General features: G+C 37.6%; 1 protein-coding gene and 1 pseudogene across 1 annotated transcript in view; one reads left to right on the forward strand and one right to left on the reverse strand.

Moving 5' to 3' along the window:
- Positions 1–576: 576 nt before the first annotated feature.
- LOC105475037 (hyaluronan and proteoglycan link protein 1) overlaps positions 577–19,941 on the forward strand; it is an 82,414-nt gene continuing 63,049 nt past the window's right edge. Inside the window, exon 1 of the mRNA XM_071098706.1 lies at positions 577–832. The gene's annotated coding sequence lies outside the window, so the exon portion shown is untranslated. The remainder of the gene's footprint in view (positions 833–19,941) is intronic.
- On the reverse strand, positions 18,804–18,899 carry LOC112425465 (U6 spliceosomal RNA; annotated as a pseudogene).

Here is a 19,941-nt window from a genome sequence, read left to right on the forward strand (position 1 = left end):
TGAGCTCTGTCATCCAAGGATACAATAGCAGTTGTTTGTTAAGAGAAATTTAAACTCAACACCAATACTGAGTCCAGTAAACCAGAAAATATGCTTCTGCTGATTTGGGTGGAAGGCCATCTCCAGTTTAGGAAGTTTTATGTGCTGTTATCATCATTGTCTGTTATCCTTGATTTCCTTTGGGGAGGGGAAGGCGGGAAAGAGAGGACCTCTCCGACCCTTGGATTTTTCTTTTAAGCAGAGGCTAATAAAACAAAGCGCAAACTGACTGTCCTGAGGAGTGTGCTCACATCGCTGTCCCGCAGATCATTCCACAGACCCCATGTCCCATCCCCTCTGGACAGACCTAGGAGTGGTGAGGGTGAGGGTTTGGGAGGTGTGGTGTGGTGGGGGCTTGTGTGGTTGTAGCGGCCGGCTTTCCTGAACCCCAGAGCGAGATACTTGAGATCTGAGCAGAGGGGAAAGTCATCTAAGAGGCTGCTGCTTTACAAGGTCTGGGCACAGAGCTGCCCCTCCCTTCCTCCCTGAAGTTTGCATGAAGTGCACGTTAGGCTGTAATTAGGGGATCTGGGAGGAGAGCTTTCCTGGTGACGCTTTGCTTTTCTTGTGCTCTTGGTGAGAAAGTGCCTCCTTCTTCCCAGGATCAGGACCTCTGCCATCCAGCGCCACAAAGAGACATTCTGCACACACACACTCTCTCACACACACACACACTCACACTCGCCCAGAGACAAACTTAAGGTGAGGAGAAAGAGCGCTAGCTTCACTTGATCTCCAGCTTCCAACTTAAGCAGAACTTGAGAGCATCCGAACTCCTGGATTTCAGGACAAGGTAAAACTTGCAAAAATTTTCCCCCTCTTTTGGTTATACCTTTGTGCCTTTAAGATTTCAAAGGGCAATACACATGTAATGTATATATACATTATACAAATTTTATTGTTTTCTTTTGAATTTAGCTTTCATTTTAATTTAATATGACACCTCAACTTTTTAAAAAGTTTCATATTGTCGGATAAAATATTTCACTACAATAAACAGGCTCGGTTTAGAATTGGCGACAGAATTAACTCTAGTATGCTGGCTTCTGCTGGTGTTACTGCAAATCTGGTAGTGTCATGGTGTCCAAGTGGTGACTTTTCTATCTGTATTTTAACAACCATTTTTATAGCACCTGAGATGAAAAAAAGGATAGTATAGGCTGAAGGGAAAGGTGAGGAATGGGAATGTCCAGCCAGGCTTATGAATTTTGTGTTAGAGAATATATAGGGTTATGTGAAAAAGAAGGTTACTTTAAGGCATAGGTAATACCTGTTAGATTAATAATCTTAGAAATGTTGCCGTTTTTGACCCAGGCTTCTCCAGCTAATTATGAAATTAACATCATAGAATAATGATGCATTTCATATATACGATGATGTTGATGGATAATTTTAATGCACTGAAGAGAATTTATAGTCATAGTTAAGATTACTTTTAAAAGTTGCTTAAAGAAATTATTTATATGTTGAGACTGTTCACCACCAAAACAAACCTAAACTTGTTTGGGCTTCGATTAAGTAGTTTTCTTCCATTGAATGTGACTATTGTGTTCAAAATAAGATGGCTTATTAATTTGAGAATAAGTTGCTTTATTTTCATTTATCACTGGAAAAATACACAGAGTGGCCAGTACATTTGGGAATTTTTAGGGTGGAAAGTGTTCCTGTGCATGTTCCAGTGTGATGTCATAAAATCAAACATACTGGCTGGCTTCTTGGAAGCTAATAGTTCTTAAGAAATTAAGGCTCTGGATTAATTTCTAAATGAATGTAATATTTATTCATTACAAATACAGTTTCTGGTAACTATTTCTATGTGATTATTTCTGTGTACTAAATTTGCAGAGATTTTATACACATTTCAGTCATTTCAGTATTTTAATGGAATGAGAATATTGTTCTATCAAAAGTATATCATAGTAGTTATTGTTGGAGAATTTTTAATGTGATATGATTCATAATTCTTACATCAGTTACCAAATTCCATTTACTTACAAAAATGAAAGTTTTCCTTCCATTCAGTAAAATATAATGTATACCAAAGGACTCTTCAGTGATTAGCTTTAGTCTTTAGCCACTTTTATACTACTCATTTTTAAAAATTTAATTGTTTCAGCTAAGAAATGAATTTATATTTTTGTTGATGACCTCTTCCACTAAATTGGAAACAGCTTAAAAACAGAACTAGATAAGAAGTAATGTTGCTTAAGGCTAATTAAATGAACAAGAGATAACCAACAACCTCTACAGACCACTGGTCTACAGGAAGAATGTACCCAGAGGCCAGTATTCTCAACAGCAATGCCTGATGGGCCTGGGTTTTCTATGAGAAACAAGAAGGTGGGGAAACACTATGTTCTTATTTATAAAATGAGCCATTTATTTTCAGCAAGGCCCTGTCTCTCAGAGGAATGACTGACACCATAATTTAGAAGTACTGAAGAGACTTTCACAGAGAAGAATCAATTCATTATATCCCTAGTGGTTTCACTTCCTTTTCCTTCCTTTGGGAGCAAGTAACACATCCAGGATAAATACATTCAGATTAGGCAGAAAGATACTTTATGTGTAAACGATCTACTAAACAATCCTACCTTTTAGCATCTTGGGTGTGGAATATTGGTATTTTCTGAACAGTTGAAGAAGTCTTTTGAATCTTAAGGTAGTAATGCACTTCATCTTTGTAAAGATGAACAAGAGTTATATTCAGAAAATGACTCCCTTCTCTAGAAAATAAACTAGTTTTCTTTTTCACTTCTTTTTGCCCCATGCACATTTTATTTTTCAGAGTGCATTTTTAAGATAATGGTATCTCACCAGTTAAAATTCTGACAAAATACAAGGCAAATTTGAAAATAACTTTGACAATGCTTCAGATTAATTTTCTGACATCCTGCAGCCATGATTAGTAACCATAGTACTTAGGCTATGTAGTTTAAGTGTACTCAGCCTGTCATTTAAAGGTAACAAAATGCTGTTGGGAGAAGTAGGAAAGGATGGAAACCTGAATATACTTAGGATTTTAATCAATAGTGTTTAAGGAGGATTAGAGGAAACAGCTGGTTAAACAATTATTAGGAGTAGAGAGGACGAGGTGGTATAAATTAATAATGCATCTCTTTATTTACACTATGAACGGGAGGGTCTGTGGTGGTTAACTGTGTGAAGCATGGTCCCTGTGTGCCACCTAGTGGATAAGTCAAATAAGGCTTTCTCACCGGCTTCTTAAAATACTCTTGACTCCTTTGGTTGACGTTTGTTGAACATTAACTACGTGCCAGACGTTGGAATAGGTGCTCAGGGTAGAAAATAAAGCAAGTGATGTTTATATAAGTTAAAAATTAAGGTACAACTCAACAGTTTATGAAATCCCTAGTGGTTGTATTTAAGATCACTTTACTCTTTATTGGATACTTTACCATTAACTTTCTGCCTCCACAAGGATATAGCTTCATAACTGCAACTCACTTCTAATATAGGATTTGTTTTAGACAGACAGGTCATGGAATTGTTCAAGGAATGGTGGAAAGCGTTTGACCATCTTAAATCACTGTTCCTTCTGTAAGGTTTAGTGTTACTGAATTTAGTTGGGTAAACAACCACTAGCTTAAAAGGTTACCACGCAGCTGTACATTGTGTTTCATATTCTTTGATTATTTCATTAAATTGAAAAGGATAGTAGTACAAGTTGTTTTTGAGTAATGAGGTCTATTTTATAAAATACTGCTCTCAAACACTAATACTGAGCATGTAAAACAACTTCATCTATACTTGTTGTTCCCATGGAGTTTTGAAGCAGGAACCTGGCTTCCATTAAGTTGATCTAATAGAAAAAAAATCCTAGACAAAAACAATTACTTGGGAAACCACCACTTGAAGGAAGTATTAGGATACCATAGAAGATTCATCCACTTGAGTATTGCACTGACAGCTTTAAAAATCTTTTCTTTAAAAGATATATGAATTATTACTCCAATTAGCTCTTTGCAAGATATGTGACAATTGCAACAGTTCTCAGGACAATCAGCATGAATCAAAACAAGTTGTGAAATTCATATAGGAAGGTAAAATGCCTCAGTAGAGAAAAATGATGAATTTGTTACTTGGGGAGTTTTTCAGGTGTAATCCACAAATAGATTTAGGGCTGCTGTTGTGGAATGGAAGTTTCCTCTTTAGAAGCGTTTGGTTTTTGTATGGCAGGGAAACCCACACAGTGAAAGAAGGAGACCTGCCCATTAAGTTGTTTTTCATTAATATCACAAAATTATAACCTGTGTTGATTGGAGGTACTGTTTGGAATTAGCACATCAATCATATAAAATAAAGCAGATTATTTTAAGCTTTATTTCCAATACATCATTATCTATTAGGAAAAAAAATAAACCACTTTCTGTTAATAATTTCATTGGATCATCCTTGTGATTTAGAATGAATTGCATACTCATTCTAGTGAGAGAGTTAGCGAGAGACTGCCTAAAAGAGGTCCTTAACGTAGAAGTTTAATCATGGACTTTTCTAGTTTTTTTTCTTTTTTTTTTTTTCTTTTCCTTGACATGAAATCTCACTCTGTTACCCAGGCGGGAGTACAATGGCGAGATCTTATCTCACTGCAACCACCACTCCCCAGGTTCAAGCGATTCTCCTGCCTCAGCCTCTCGAGTATCTGAGACTACAAGCATGTGTCACCATGCCTGGCTAATTTTTGTATTTTTAGTAGGGACAGGGTTTCGCCATGTTGGCCAGGTTGGTCTCGAACTCCTGACCTCAGGTGATCCACCCGCCTCAGCCTCCCAAAGTACTGGGATTACAGGCCTGAGCCACCATGCCCGGCCTTCTTCTAAAGTCTTCTACCATGTTACAAGAAGTTTTAATGATTTTGGATGACTTGAGGATACTAGACAAGAACAAACTTTACAAGAGAAAACCAGCCAAGCTCTCTGAAATGGTCTGATGCTTACAGTTATATTGCCCTTGCTCCACATAATAACTCCTCCCACTGATAGAGGCATGGAAGGGGATAACTGGTATTAAGAGTTTTTAGCTATGCGTCCCAGAGATAGCCAGAATTTAAGTATCAAATGTTGCTGACTATTTTGAGAATCCATTGATTGTTTTACAGCTTAACAGGGGTGACACTTGAGATCAGGGTATTGCTATAAGGCCAGGAGACTATTTACAAAACAAAAAGAAAAATTCAGAGTGAAAATATCTTGGAAAACTTACTAAAGTTAAAGAACTGGTTCTCCATCTGTTCAAGACAACAGAAATTTTCCCTTCTGCCCAATCTAACATCCAAAAAGAACACAATTTACTCTATTGCTTACTAAATTCCAATTACTATAATATTCAATTAAATTAAATAATATTCAAATTATGTTTATGGTAAGTCTGGATTTCCCTAAGCCTTTCACCAAGTCTTATGGATAATCCGTGGTTTTGTCTTCATTCATACTCTGTGAATTTTTTTTCATTTTTACTCTGTTATTTTGAATTTGGGGGATCATCTCATTTGATCATTCATTTGTCCGTTTGTTTATTCAACAAAAATGTATTGAGCACTGGCTGTTTACCAGGCACTGTGCTAGTGCCATCTGCTCCCCCTCACTTTACACTGTGAAAGTCCATTCTAAAATAATCAGAAAGTGAAAACTGATGTCATAAACCTGAAATGTTACAAGGTCCCGAAGTGTACTTTGAGTAACAAAAATAACCAAAAAGTTCTCGCCTCATAGTTTTGGTATTAAGAAAATTTTGAGCATGCATTTTAAAAACTTATTTTCCCTTGTGTGCAAACGCTGAGCTGAGTGGATAAGAGCTTTGTTTCTTGGTTGTGTGGACACAGATGGGCCTGGAAAGGCAGCTCTGACACTCCAGAACCCCAGGAGGCCTAGGGTTCCAATAATATGTCTGCTTGGATGGACAGGAAACGCAAAAATGCATTTGCACAGAATTGTTGTCCACCAGTTTGAAACTAAAATTCAGATTAAGCAAGAATGATGTAGTGCTTACCATTTGCACCAGGCAGTCACCATGCTAGGTGTTGCATAGTAATTGGCTCAAGGACTTCACAAACCAGTGGAGGAGACAGATGGATACACATCATGAATCACTAGTAAAATTTGCCAAGTAGGTGAAATTTGCCTTCCTAATTTCCTGGCTCCCTTTCTTTGCGTTTACCCAGGCGTTCTAACCCCTCTATCTCATAAAGAGACTCCTGCTCTTTACCCCTGCATCCCAGAGGATCTGATAGTTCTCTGGTTTATTGATTTCTTGATTACGCTTAATTGTGAATGAAGTTCACTCATGCATTACACTTAAGTGTGAATGAGTTTCACTCATGCATTTACATTTTAAGTCCTTTATTTCTTTAAAGTAAATGTTTTGTTTTCTGTAAAAAGAATTTAAAACATCTGGGAGCCTTTCCATCCTTACACCAAAGGGTGTAATTAAGCCTGATTCAATCCCCCAAGGTCTTCAGCCTTTCAGTTATCCCCACTCCTTGTGTGAGAACAGACGGATTCCCTCAAGGCCTGTTTCCAGAAATTTGAAGGACCATGTTAACTACTGGCTCCTTTTAGCTGAGCCTGATCAACCTGTTCTTCCACCTCCCCTCTTCCCTTTGCCCCAAGGGGCTTCCAGCATCCATCTTGTGTTAACATTCCTGTTCACTCTGCCTTAACCTCTGCTCTAGATCCCCTCAGCCCTTCATGACAATGCTTCAGCTGTGGCCCCTGGACAGGTAGTGCATCCATAACTTCTTAAGTTCTACAATTTTGAGCCCTTATGCCACCCCAAATATCCAGGTTTCATGGGAGGGAGCAGTGAGAATCCACATTCGTGGTCCAAGAATTCCTCAAAGTCGTGGAGATGAAAAAGGAATATGCATAGGAGAAGCAAAGGAATCAGTCATCATGTTGAAAATACGGGTCAAAGCCAACATCTTTTAAAAATATTTGCTCAGGTACCTAAGTACAGTAAAATTGTTTTCAGAGACATTTCAGCATTGATGCTGATCTTAGCTTCTGGAAAACTAACTACGAAAAAAAGAAAATAGTGAAAATCTGCTTTGGCTTTATAAAAGTGACATGAATCAGAGTCATTTGTTTAAATATCTTCTCATAAACATAACTATGTTTAATTAGCATACAGCATACTCATAGCCGTATTTTATTAAGTATTTCATTAATTCATGTAAGTTTTTTTTTTAAATTATACCCCATTAGATTATGCTACCATCGTTTGGTGCTGTTGTAAGATATTGTTCTGATCTTACAACATAAGGATGTGCTTACAGCTTATTAAATTTCTAGGACTGATGACCCTGATTTACACAGGTGATTTCCTTCCCTATCTTTCCAGCAGCCTAGAGGAGAGGGGTCATTAGCCTGCATTATTCACCTGGCTTGGAGATACAAATGCCTGACATCCTGTTGCCGCTGTTGGTGTCCAGCACAGTGCTGAATATGGGGCTTCAGGGGTGTCCTGACTTTCTATCCCAAGTGCCTGTATTTCAGATGCCTGAATACCTCCAAACCCAAGCCATTCCCCAGCTCTGTTTTTGTTTCCTTATGTCTTTTCTTACCCATCAATGTTGTTAAATTTATAAACTCTTTTAAGATGTAAATGATAATCACTACAGTATAAAATTAATCATGTAAATAAAATTAATTGTTAATTTCAGTACATCTCTAAATTTAAGGAAAGCAAGACTAGAGGTGAGAAACCCGTTTAGAGATCATTGAAACAGTGTAGGCATGATTGAATGAGGGTGCATTGACTGGATGTGGACGAGAAGTCTGAGATAGTGTGACAGTTTTAAGGATGGATGATTACATGAGGAGGGATGCAATTGACTAAGATTAGGAATAGAGAAGAATAGAAGTTTCTGGGAGAAATGATTAGTCTAATTCAGGAAGAAGTGACAACAGGACAGCCAAAAACTCATAGGAGTTGAATGTACATTTCTTAAGTACAGGGGAGAAGTCATGGCGGAAATGGAGATTTGGAAGACTCTGACATTAAAATGGTAGTTGCAAATCATCTGGAAGAGAACAGGGGATTGATCATCCCAGGGATATACTAAGGGAGAAGCAGTTAACCAAGAACTGAAACCCAGGGAAAAATTAGTAAGAATGAGTTTTGACATTATTTATGCATGAATTTAACTTTTTATTTTATTAACTATAAATGTCCCCTGAGTTGGATAACAGCAATGTTCATTAATCCTTATATCTCACAGTCCTAGTCAGTCCGCTGCATATAGAAGGTGCCAGACATGTTTGTTGAATTAAAGGAAATTAAAATGGTATTTCCGTGCCTTGATGCTCTAATGACAGATTTTCATAATGATAACCCTGGGTAAGACCCCAAAATGTCTAGATTACAGTTGTTCATTGCATTTTGTCCAATACCGAACTAACTTTAAATATATGTTGTTGCATTTTGTTGTTTAAAAATCAGTAATCAATGTGTGGTGTAGATGGTAATTCACCAGAGTACTTGATTAACCATAGCCCATGTTGTTTAGTTTACCATATAAATGAGTTTACCACAGAATGCAGACTAATTCAAGTCTATTTATAATTCTTTTTCTAGTTCCTTGATTCTGAAGACTTCTAAATCATAGGTCGAATTTGTAGTACATAATCCTGGATTTCTCTGGACTTCTTGACAACTTCCTTTTTTTTTTTTTTTTCCCCAAATTCTCCTCCCTCCCCTTAATAGGAATGCTAGATAAAATATAAAAAATAATTCAATAATTGAATAACTTTAGTTTAAGTATGTCCCCAATATTTCACGGGACATACTTATACCAAAAAAATTCTGGTTTTTCTAAAGCTCAATTTTAACTGGATATTCTGTATTTTTTTTAACTAAACCTGGCAACCCTATCCCCTAATTGAAGTTACTATAACTAGAATATGACAAACAACAATTTTTTCATTAAATTTCTGAACACTCCTTCTACAGGTCAGTGAAAAAAGTTACAGATTTTATTTTACTAGTGAGATAGACATATTTAAAAGATCTAAATAAAATTGTTGAACTGAAATATATTAATCAAGATGCAAACTTACAGAGCATTTATAACTATGACATTATATACCCTATGCGCTAATAATTATCCTGAGAATGCCATCAATGTACATTCATGATCATGTTTTTTATTCTAGCTAAAATATTTTAAAATAATGTACATATTAGAAAATTAAACTTTCTATATGCTCCATTTTCAAGGCAGCAATAACGATAAAACAAAATAATCATTTTTAAATTAAGGACCACACACTCAGAAAAATATATGTATAATGTACAACAGGTATAAATTCTAACTGCAGAATACCTGAAAGGATCTTGACCCTTGTTAATTACATGTTATGTTGTGGTTGTGCTGCCACCTTGTGACACTTTGAGGTATTACCCAATGTAAAAGTCCAGCTTGACCATTTGGCCAATGTTAACATGATTCCTCATCCTCACATGATTAATATTTTCACTTTATCCAAATTGCTGTATAATTTAATACACAGAAAATAATTTCAAGAATGTAATGCAAATATTTTCTGAGTCTCTCTGCAAATTAGTATATCATTCTTGAGTCAATCACTAAATTATAATTTATTCAGTACTGTCTGAATTTATGTTTTATGGATAAATTTAGTTGTGTCTGTATGTATGTTCAGTTTCCTTGACGTTTCAATCTGAATTTCCCATAGCCTCATGAACTTAACATTTCTAGAACTGAACTCATTATTTTCCTTTGACCAAGCCTAGTTCGTGTCATCTCTCTTTATATATAAAGAAAATAAAATGTATTAGTCAAACCAGAACACTTTCAAGAGTCAAAGGGGATGGCTTACTAACAATGATAACAAAAGGCATAAACAAAGACTGTTCCAAGCAAACTGGTCACTTATGTATAATTTAAAAATATTTATAATAGCAATCACCCAAAGTAGAAAATTTGTTGTTCTCAACTACAGGTCCAGGGCAGTGAACTGGAATCTTTACCTCAGATTTTCTTCATTCCTCCTATCTATTCATTCCCTTTCATCTTCACGTCTTTCTTTGTTGTCCATCATACTTGCCAGCACTTTCCATGTCCTTGTTCTGTTGTTTGAAAAGGGATCCAACAAACAAAATCTTTTTTTCATGATGAATCTAACTGCCCCCTTCCTCCACACTTGCTCCAATTTTCTGGGAACTGCTAAGAAAAGTAAATATCACCCTGCAGAATGGGACAACTTTAGAACTTTATGGTATTTGATGTCAGCCGGATCTTTCATGCTATATGGCAGTTCTACCATATTTCTTAAATGTCCATTGTTTCTTGAGCTCCCTATAGCAGATGTCCAAGCCTCTCTAATTCACAGTGAAAATAGAAGCCACCCTGTCATTGTCTTACCTAAAATTAGCTTCTGATCTGTGCCCCCAAAATATTATCTCTTTTTTCCTTTCTGTTAGAATAATTTTTTTTCAAATCTCCTTAACCTCAAAGAGCCCAATGTGGATGTTGCCCCCGAGCTCTGGATCTCATTTCCTCCATTTTTCTTGGAGAAATCTCTATTTATTAGATCTATTCTCTCTTGTATTGTCAACTTCTCCCACTCTGGTAATTTTTCTTTTTTTCTTCTTTGAGATGGAATCTCACTCTGTCACCCAGACTGGAGTGCTATGGTGTGATCTCGGCTCATTGAAACCTCTGCCTCCTGGGCTCAAGCAGTTTTCCTGTCTCCCCCTGCAGAGTAGCTGGGACTACAGGCGCCTGCCACCACACCCAGCTAATTTCTCTATTTTTAGTAGAGACGGGGTTTTGCCATGTTGGTCAGGCTGGTCTCGAAATCCTGACCTCAGGTCATCCACCCGCCTCTGCTTCCCAAAATGCTGGGATTACAGACGTGAGGCACCACGCTCAGCCTGTTTTTCTTATTGGCATTTCATTATAGTCAAATCTTCTTTATCTTAAAAACATAAACCTTTTCTAATGTCACATACCTTCTATCAATCTTTCTCCTTTTCATGAGAGCCACTTGTTTTTCCTGAACTACCTGTGTTCACTGTCTGTCTCCTCACCCCCATCCTCTCCTCAGCTTACTGTCATGTGCTTTCTCCCACAGCTACTCCACTGAAATGCTCCTCAGTGGGGTCAACAATGATTTTTTTTTTTTCAGTGCTTTCTTAGTGGCATTTTAATACTGGTGACCATGTTCCCTTCACAACAATCTCTACCCTGGGCTTTGTGACGTCATTCTTTCCTAGATTTCAGGCTTCTTTGGTTACTCTATCTCAGTCTCCATTTCAGGCTTCTAAAGAGAAGTCTACTGGCCTCTTGGCTGATTGTATTCCAATGGCTTCTGCCCAAGATGCTTGTCCCCACCCCACATATTCTCCCTGTGCACTTCCATCTATGCCCATGCATCACACTGCACTCAGCTATGTGCTGGCAACATCCACATCTTTTGATCTATCCAGACTTTTCTCCTGAGTGTCTAAACCACCTCCACTAGCACATCTCACAAATGTGTCAAATTCCACAAGTCCATAAGGAACTCTTTTTCTTTCTACTGAATTTGAACCACCCCAATTTTATCTAGTTTGGTAAATAGCACCATTTTCTCGGCACTCAGTTTTCAAAAACAGGGACATGGGAGTCATCCTATGGATTCTGTCTCATAAGTATCTCTCTCCATTAGCATAACTCTTGCCCTTCATTATTATCCTTTCTTACTGAATTGCTGCAAATCTCACCCATCAGTCTCTATGTCTCCCATCTTGTTACTTTCTAATTTATTCCCTCACACTTTAGCTAGAGTCACTGTTCTAAAATGTAAATATGAAAATATTTCCCCACTTAAAGTGCTTCAATGTCTTTTCATTGCTGTGACAATTAGGTCCAAATTACTTTAAGTGATTTACAAGGTTCTTAGTGACCTGGCTTGAGCTCTTAGCTGGAAAGCAGCCTCATCTAAAATTACTCAATACAGTATGTTCACTGTCTGGGCGATGGGATCACTAGAAGCCCAAACCTCAGCATCATGCAGCATACCCTTGCAACAAACCTGCACATGCACTCCCTGAATCTAAAATAAAAATGGAAATTTTGTAAAATAATTAAATTAATTAAATAAAATTACCCAATATACTAGCTAACAGCATTCAATGACCAAAAAAAGCCAAGATAGCAAAACAGAAAATAGAAATAGACCAATAGGAGGTGTAAATATTGGACTTTTCAGACATAGGCTTTATGTGATTAATATGTTTAAGAAATTAGATTTTTTTAGGAAAGCATTTTGACTTTTATTTACTGTGTAAAAAGAACGTTTGCCCAATATGAAAATAAGTTAGGCAATACAGAAAAATACAAGCACACTACTTACATATTTAGTTAGTTGAATTCCAGATATCTCTGTGAGTTTAGAGAAATACATGGCTAGGAAGATAAACTGGACTGAGCACGGTGGCTCATGCCTGTAATCCCAGCACTTTGGGAGATCTGGGGTTCAAGACCAGCCTGAACAACATGATGGAACCCGTCTCTGCTAAAAATACAAAATAAAAATTATAGGGCACGGTGGGCCGGGCGCGGTGGCTCAAGCCTGTAATCCCAGCACTTTGGGAGGCCGAGACGGGCGGATCACGAGGTCAGGAGATCGAGACCATCCTGGCTAACACGGTGAAACCCCGTCTCTACTAAAAAATACAAAAAACTAGCCGGGCGTGGTGGCGGGCGCCTGTAGTCCCAGCTACTCGGGAGGCTGAGGCAGGAGAATGGCGTAAACCCGGGAGGCGGAGCTTGCAGTGAGCCGAGATCGCGCCACTGAACTCCAGCCTGGGTGACAGAGCCAGACTCCGTCTCAAAAAAAAAAAAAAAAAAAAAAAAAAAAAATTATAGGGCACGGTGGCACATGCCTGTAGTCCCAGCTACTCAGGAGACTGAGGCAGGAGAATAGCTTGAATGTGGGAGGCAAAGGTTGCAGTGAGCTGAGATCATGCCATTGCACTCCAGCTTGGGTGACAGAGACTGTGTCAAAAAAAAAAGAAAGAAGGAAAGAAAGAAGGAAGGAAGGAAGGAAGGAAGGAAGGAAGGAAGGAAGGAAGGAAGGAAGGAAGGAAGGAAGGAAGGAAGGAAGGAAGGAAGGAAGGAAGGAAGGAAGGAAAAGACAAAGAAAGAGAAAGAAAGAAAGAAAGAAAGAAAGAAAGAAAGAAAGAAAGAAAGAAAGAAAGAAAGAAAGAAAGAAAGAAAGAAAGAAAGAAAGAAAGAAAGAAAGAAGGAAAGAAAGAAAGAAAGGAAGAAAGAAAGAAAGAAAGAAAGAAAGAAAGAAAGAAAGAAAGAAAGAAAAGAAGGAAAGAAAGAAAGAAAGGAAGAAAGAAAGAAAGAAAGAAAGAAAAAGAAAAAGAAAGAACTGATAATTTTAGATATTTAATAGAAATGTTTTCATACTCCTCCTGCTGTTTCAAAGTATAAATATTTTTAATGTAACAGAAGGAAGAATATCTACTATGTAACTAGTAGATACTAGTTGAATACTTATTCTAATTTAGAATACTTTTTTTAACTTATATTTTAGGTTCAGGGATACATGTAAAACTTTGTGATATAGGTACTTGTGTCATGGGGGTTAGTTATACAGATTATTTCATCATCCAGATATTAAGCCTAGTACCTAATTGTTGCTTTTTCTTCTCTTTTCCCTCTTCCCAACCTCCACCCTCAACTAGACCCCATTGTCTAATGTTCCCTTCTTATAGTTCATGAGTTCTCATCATTTAGCTCCTACTTATAAGTGAGAACATACAGTATTTGGTTTTCTTTTCCTGTGTTAATTTGCTAAGGATAATGGCCTCCAGCTCCATCCATATTCCAACAGAAGACATGATCTTTTTCTTTTTTATGGCTGCATAATATTCCATGGTGTATATGTATCCCATTTTCTTTATTTAATCTGTCATTAATGGGCATTTAGGTTGATTTCATGTCTTTGCTATTGTCAATAGAGCTGCAGTGAACATACGTGTGCATGTATCTTTATGGTAGAATGATTTATATTCCTCTGAGTATATACCCAGTACTGGGATTGCTGGGTGGAATGATAGTTCTGGTTTAGCTCTCTGAGGAGTCATCATACTGCTTTCCACAATGTTTGAACTAACTTACACTCCCGCCAACAGTGTATAAGTGTTCCCTTTCCTCCACAACCACACCAGCATGTGTTACTTTCTGACTTCTTAATGATAGCCATTCTGATTGTGTGAGATGGTATCTCATTGTAGTTTTGATTTGCATTTCTGTAACAACCAGTGATATTGAGCTTTTTAACATATGTTTGTTGGCCCCATGTATGCCTTCTTTGGAAAAGTCTGTTCATGTCCTTTGCCCACTTTTAAATGGGATTGTTTGTTTTTCTCTTGTAAATTTGCTTAAGTTCTTACAGATGTACAGTTTGCAAACATTTCCTCCCATTCTGTAGGTTGTTTGCTCTGTTGACAGTTTATTTTTCTGTGCAGAAGCTCTTAAGTTTAAATGGATCCCATTTGTCAAATTTTGCTTTTGTTGTGATTGCTTTTGATGTCTTTGTCATGATATCTTTGCCCGTTCCTGTTTCCAGGATGGTATTGCCTTGATTATCTTTCAAAGTTTTTACAGTTTTTAGTTTTACATTTAAGTCTTTAATTAATCTTGAGTTGATTTTTGTATATGGCTTAAGGAAGAGATCCAGCTTCAATCTTCTGCATATCACTAGCCAGTTATCCCAGCACCACTTGTATAGGGAGTCTTTTACCCATTGCTTGTTTTTGTCAGCTTTGTCAAAGATCAGATGGTCTTAGGTGGGTGGTCTTGTTTGGGGACTTTCTATCCTGTTCCACTGGGTTATGTGCCTGTTTTTGTACCAATACTTTGCTGTTTTGGTTACTGTAGCCCTGTAGTGTAGTTTGAAGGTGGGTGATGTGATGCTTCCAGCTTTCTTGTTTTTCCTTAAGACTGCCTTAGCTATTTGGACTCTTTTTTGGTTCCATATGAATTTTAAAATAGTTTTTTCTAGTTCTGTGAAGAACGTCACTGGTAGTTTGATAGGAATAGCATTGAATCTGTACATTGCTTTGGGCACTAGGTCATTTTAATGATATTGATTCTTCCTATCCATAAGCATGGGGGGGATATTTTTCTATTTGTTTGTGTATTCTCTGATTTCTTTGAGCAGTGTCTTGTAATCCTCACTGTAGAAATCTTTAACCTCCCTGGTTAGTCATATTCCTAGGTACTTTATTCTTTTTGTGACAATTTTGAATGGGATTGTGTTTCTGATTTGGCTGTTGGCTTGGCTCCTGGTGGTGTATAGGAATGCTAGTGATTTTTGTGTGTTTATTTTGTATCCTGAAACTTTGCTGAAGTTATCAGCTGAAGGAGTTTTTGAGCCAGGACTATAGGGTTTTCTAGATATAGAATGTCATCTGCAAACATAAATAATTTGACTTCCTCTCTTCCTATTTGAATTCCCCTTATTTCTTTCTCTTGCTTGATTGCTGTGGCTAGGACTTCCAACACTATGTTAAATAAAAGTGGTGAGAGAGGGCATCCTTGTTTTGTGCTGGTTTTTAAAGGGAATGCTTCCAGCTTTTGCCCATTCAGTATAATGTGGGCTGTAGGTTTGTCATAGATGGTTCTTAATATTTTGAGGTATGTTCCCTCAATACCTAGTTTATTGAGAGTTTTTAACATGAGGCGATGTGGAAATTTATTGAAAGGCTTTTCTGCATCTATTGAGATAATCATGTGGGTTTTGTCTTTAGTTCTGTTTATGTGATGAATCACATTTATTGATTTGTATATGTTGAACCAACCTTGAATCGTGGGGATAAAGCCTACTCTTGAACATGATGGATTAGCTTTTCATGTGCTGCTAGATTCCGTTTTCAAGTATTTTGTTAGGGATTTTTGCATCAATGTTCACCAAGGACATTGGCCTGAAGTTTTTTGACGTTGTTGTGTCTGTCAGGTTTTGGTATCAGGATGATGCTGGCCTCATAGAATGAATTGGGGAGGAGTCCCTCCTTATCGATTTTTTGGAATGGTACAAGCTCTTTCTTGTACATCTGGTGGAATTTCGCTGTGAATCCATCTGGCTCTGGGTTTTTGTTTTTTTTTGGGGGGGCGGTTGGTAGGCTGTTTATTACTGATTCAATTTCAGAGCCTGTTTTTGGTCTTTTCAGGGAATCCGTTTCTTCCAGGTTTAGTCCTAGGAGGGTGCATGTTTCCAGAAATGTATCCATCTTTTCTAGGTTTTCTAGGTTGTGTGCATAGCGGTGTTCATAGTAGTTTCTGAGGGTTGTTTTTATTAATATTTCTATGGAGCCAGTGGTAACATCCTCTTTGACATTTCTAATTATGTTTATTTGTATATTCTCTCTTTTCTTCTTTATTAGCCTAGCTAGCAGTCTATCGTATTAATTTTTTCAAAAAATCAACTCCTAGATTTGTTGATCTTTTGAGTGTTTTTCTGTGTTTCAGTTTCCTTCAGTTTAGCTCTGATTTTGATTGTTTTTTGTCTTCTGCTAGCTTTGGGGTTGATTTATTCTTGCTTCCCTAATTCTTTCAGTTATGATGTTAGTCATTAATTTGAAATCTTTCTAACTTTTTGATGTGAGCAATTAGTACTATGACTTTCCCTCTTAACACTGCCTTAGCTGTGTCCCAGAAATTCTGGTATGTTATGTCTTTGTTCTCATTAGTTTCAAATAACTTCATGATTTTTGCCTTTTATGCATTATTTACCCAAAAGTCATTCAGAAGCATGTTGTTTAATTTCCATATAACTGCATGGTTTTGAGCAATTTGCTTTCTTTCTTTCTTTTTTTTTTTTTTTTTTTTTTTTTTTTTTTTTTTTTTTTGCGGAGTTTCACTCTTGTCACCCAGGCTGGAGTGTAATGGCGCAATCTCGGCTCACTGCAATCTCCGCCTCCCAGGTTCAAGTGATTCTCCTGCCTCAGCCTCCCAAGTAGCTGGATTACAGGTGCGTGCCACCATGCCCAGCTAATTTTTGTATTTTTAGTAGAGACAGAGTTTTGTCATGTTGGCCAGGCTGGTCTCGAACTCCTGACCTCCTGTAATCCACCTGCCTCCGCCTCCCAAAGTGCCAGGATGACAGACGTGAGCCACTGCGTCTGGCCAAGCAATTTTCTTAGTTTTGATTTCTTTATTTATTGCAGTATGGTCTGAGAGTGTGTTTGGTATGATTTTGGTTCTTTTGCATTTGCTGAGCATTGTTTTATATCTAATTATTGGCTGAGTTTTAGAATGTGCCATTCGTCGATGAGAAAAAAATGTATATTCTGTTGTTTCGGATGGACAGTTCTGTAGAGGTCTATCAGATCCATTTGGTCCAATGTTGAGTTCAGATCCTAAGTATCTTTGTTAATTTTCTGCCTTGACAATCTGTCTTAATACTGTCAGAGGAATGTTGAACTGTCCCATTTAATTACTGTGTTGGAGTCTTATGTCTCTTTGCAGGTCTCTAAGAATTTGCTTTATTAATCTGGGCGCTCCTATGTTGGGTGCATATATATTTAGGATAGTCAGCTCTTCTTGGTGAATTGAACACCTTATATTATGTAATGCCCTTCTTTGTTAGTTTCTGATCTTTGTTAGTTTAAAGTCTGTTTGTCTGAAATTAGGATTGCAACTCCTGCTTTTTTCTGTTTTCCATTTGCTTGGTAGATTTTCTTCCATCCCTTTATTTTGAGCCTATGAGTGTCCTTACATGTGAGATATCTCTCTTGAAGGCAGTATACTATTGGGTCTTGCTTTTTAATCTAGTTTGCCACTCTGTGCCTTTTAAGTGAGAAATTTATCCCATTTACATTCAAGGTTTGTATTGATTTATGTGGATTTGATCCTGTCATGTTGTTAGCTGGTTGTTACCCTGACTTGTTTGTGTGGTTGCTTTATAGCGTCACTTGCCTATATATTTAAGTGTGCTGTTGTATTAGCTAGTAGCAGTCTTCCCTTGCCATATTTAGTGCTCCTTTCAAGATCTCTTGTAAGACAGATCTGGTGGCAACGAACTCCCTAAACATTTGCATATCTGAAAAGGATCTTATTTCTTCTTCACTTAGGAAGTTTAGTTCAGCTGGACATAAAATTCTTGCTTGAAGTGGGTGTGTGTGTGTGTGGTTTTTTTTTTTTTTTTTTTTTTTTTTTTGAGACTGTTGAATATAGGCACCCCAATCTCTTCTGACTTGTAAGGTTTCTGCTGAGAGGTCTGCTGTTAGTATGATGGGCTTCCCTTTTCTAGGTGACCTGCCGTTTCTTTCTAGTTGCCTTTAACACTCTTTTTTTTCATTTCCATCTTGGAAAATCTGATGATTATGTGTCTTTAGGATGTTCTTCTTGTGTAGAAACTTGCAGGGGTTCTCTGTATTTCCTGAAGTTAACTGTGGCCTCTCTGAGCCTTTCCCAAAACTTGCCAGAAAGGCCAACAGTCAACTTCAGGAAATACAGAGACCCCCCACCAGATTCTAGGATGATATCCTGAAATCTGCTTTCCAAGTTGTTGGCTTTCTCCCCGTCCCTTTCAGGAATGTCAATGATTTGTAGATTTAGTTCTTTTACGTAATCTCGTACTTCTTGGAGGTTTTGTTCATTCTTCTTCACTCTTTTTTCTTTGTAAGTCCTCATAAGTCTGACTGTCTTATTTCAGAGAGCCAGTGTTCAAGTTCTGAGAATCTTCCCTCAGCTTGGTCTATTATGCTGATAATACTTATGAAAAAATACAGATCACTTTACTAATTTGTATGTCATCCTTGTACAGGGGCCATGCTAATCATTCCAATTTTAGTGTGTGTGCTACTTAAGCAAGCACAGAAATTAGATATTAAAATAGAGAATTTTTAAAAAGAACTGGAAACTACAAAAAAAATCATTCAAATTGGAAATTCTAGAATTAAAAACAATGTAATGACTAAAATTAAAAACTCAATACATGAGTTTAGGAAAGTTTAGAAACATTGAGGAGATGATTAGTAAACTGGAAAATAGGTCTGACAAAAATAACCAGGCTAAAATCGGAGAGAAAAATGAAACTTCCAGGAGCAGGGGCTAGTGGTAGTAACAGACATGTGAGATACAGAAACAGGCATCTCAGAAGGAGTAAACGCAAATGGGGCAGAAAAAATATTTTAGAAATAACGTCTGTGGCTGTCCAACAAGTCACAGATTCAAGAAGCACTACAATGCCCCAATAGAATAAACACCAAAGCCTGGGCGCGGTGGCTCATGCCTGTAATCCCAGCACTTTGGGAGGCCGAGGCGGGGGGATCACAAGGTCAGGAGATCGAGACCATCCTGGCTAACAGGGTGAAACCCCATCTCTACTAAAAATACAAAAAATTAGCCGGGCGCGGTGGCAGGCGCCTGTGGTCCCAGCTACTGGGGAGGCTGAGGCAGGAGAATGGCATGAACCCGGGAGGCGGAGCTTGCAGTGAGCCGAGATCCCGCCACTGCACTCCAGCCTGGGCGACAGGGCAAGACTCCGTCTCAAAAAAAAAAAAGAAAAAAAGAAAATTAGCTAGTTGGAAAATTTCCTTTTCTTACCACTTTAAGAAATGCCAAAAATCAGTGGGCTGGGTAACCCTTACCTTCGTGGCCTGCTTTCTCTGAAAGACCAAACTCTTCAAGCCTAGAGGGATTATCGGTGTGCCTCTCTCCCTGAAGAGGCTGCGCTGAGATAAATTTTAGTGGGGACTCAGTTCCTGCAATCTTTTGCAGATGCTGTACAATCTTATTGCTAACAAGACAAAATTCTGGAAGCAGTTTGAGATGTTCATATCCATCTTTATCACTATCTAGTGTTATTTTAAATTATAAAACGAAAAATGATGACTGAAAAGTTTATAATTTATGTA

Source organism: Macaca nemestrina, chromosome 6 (assembly GCF_043159975.1).
Source record: "Macaca nemestrina isolate mMacNem1 chromosome 6, mMacNem.hap1, whole genome shotgun sequence".
Lineage (NCBI taxonomy): Eukaryota > Metazoa > Chordata > Mammalia > Primates > Cercopithecidae > Macaca > Macaca nemestrina.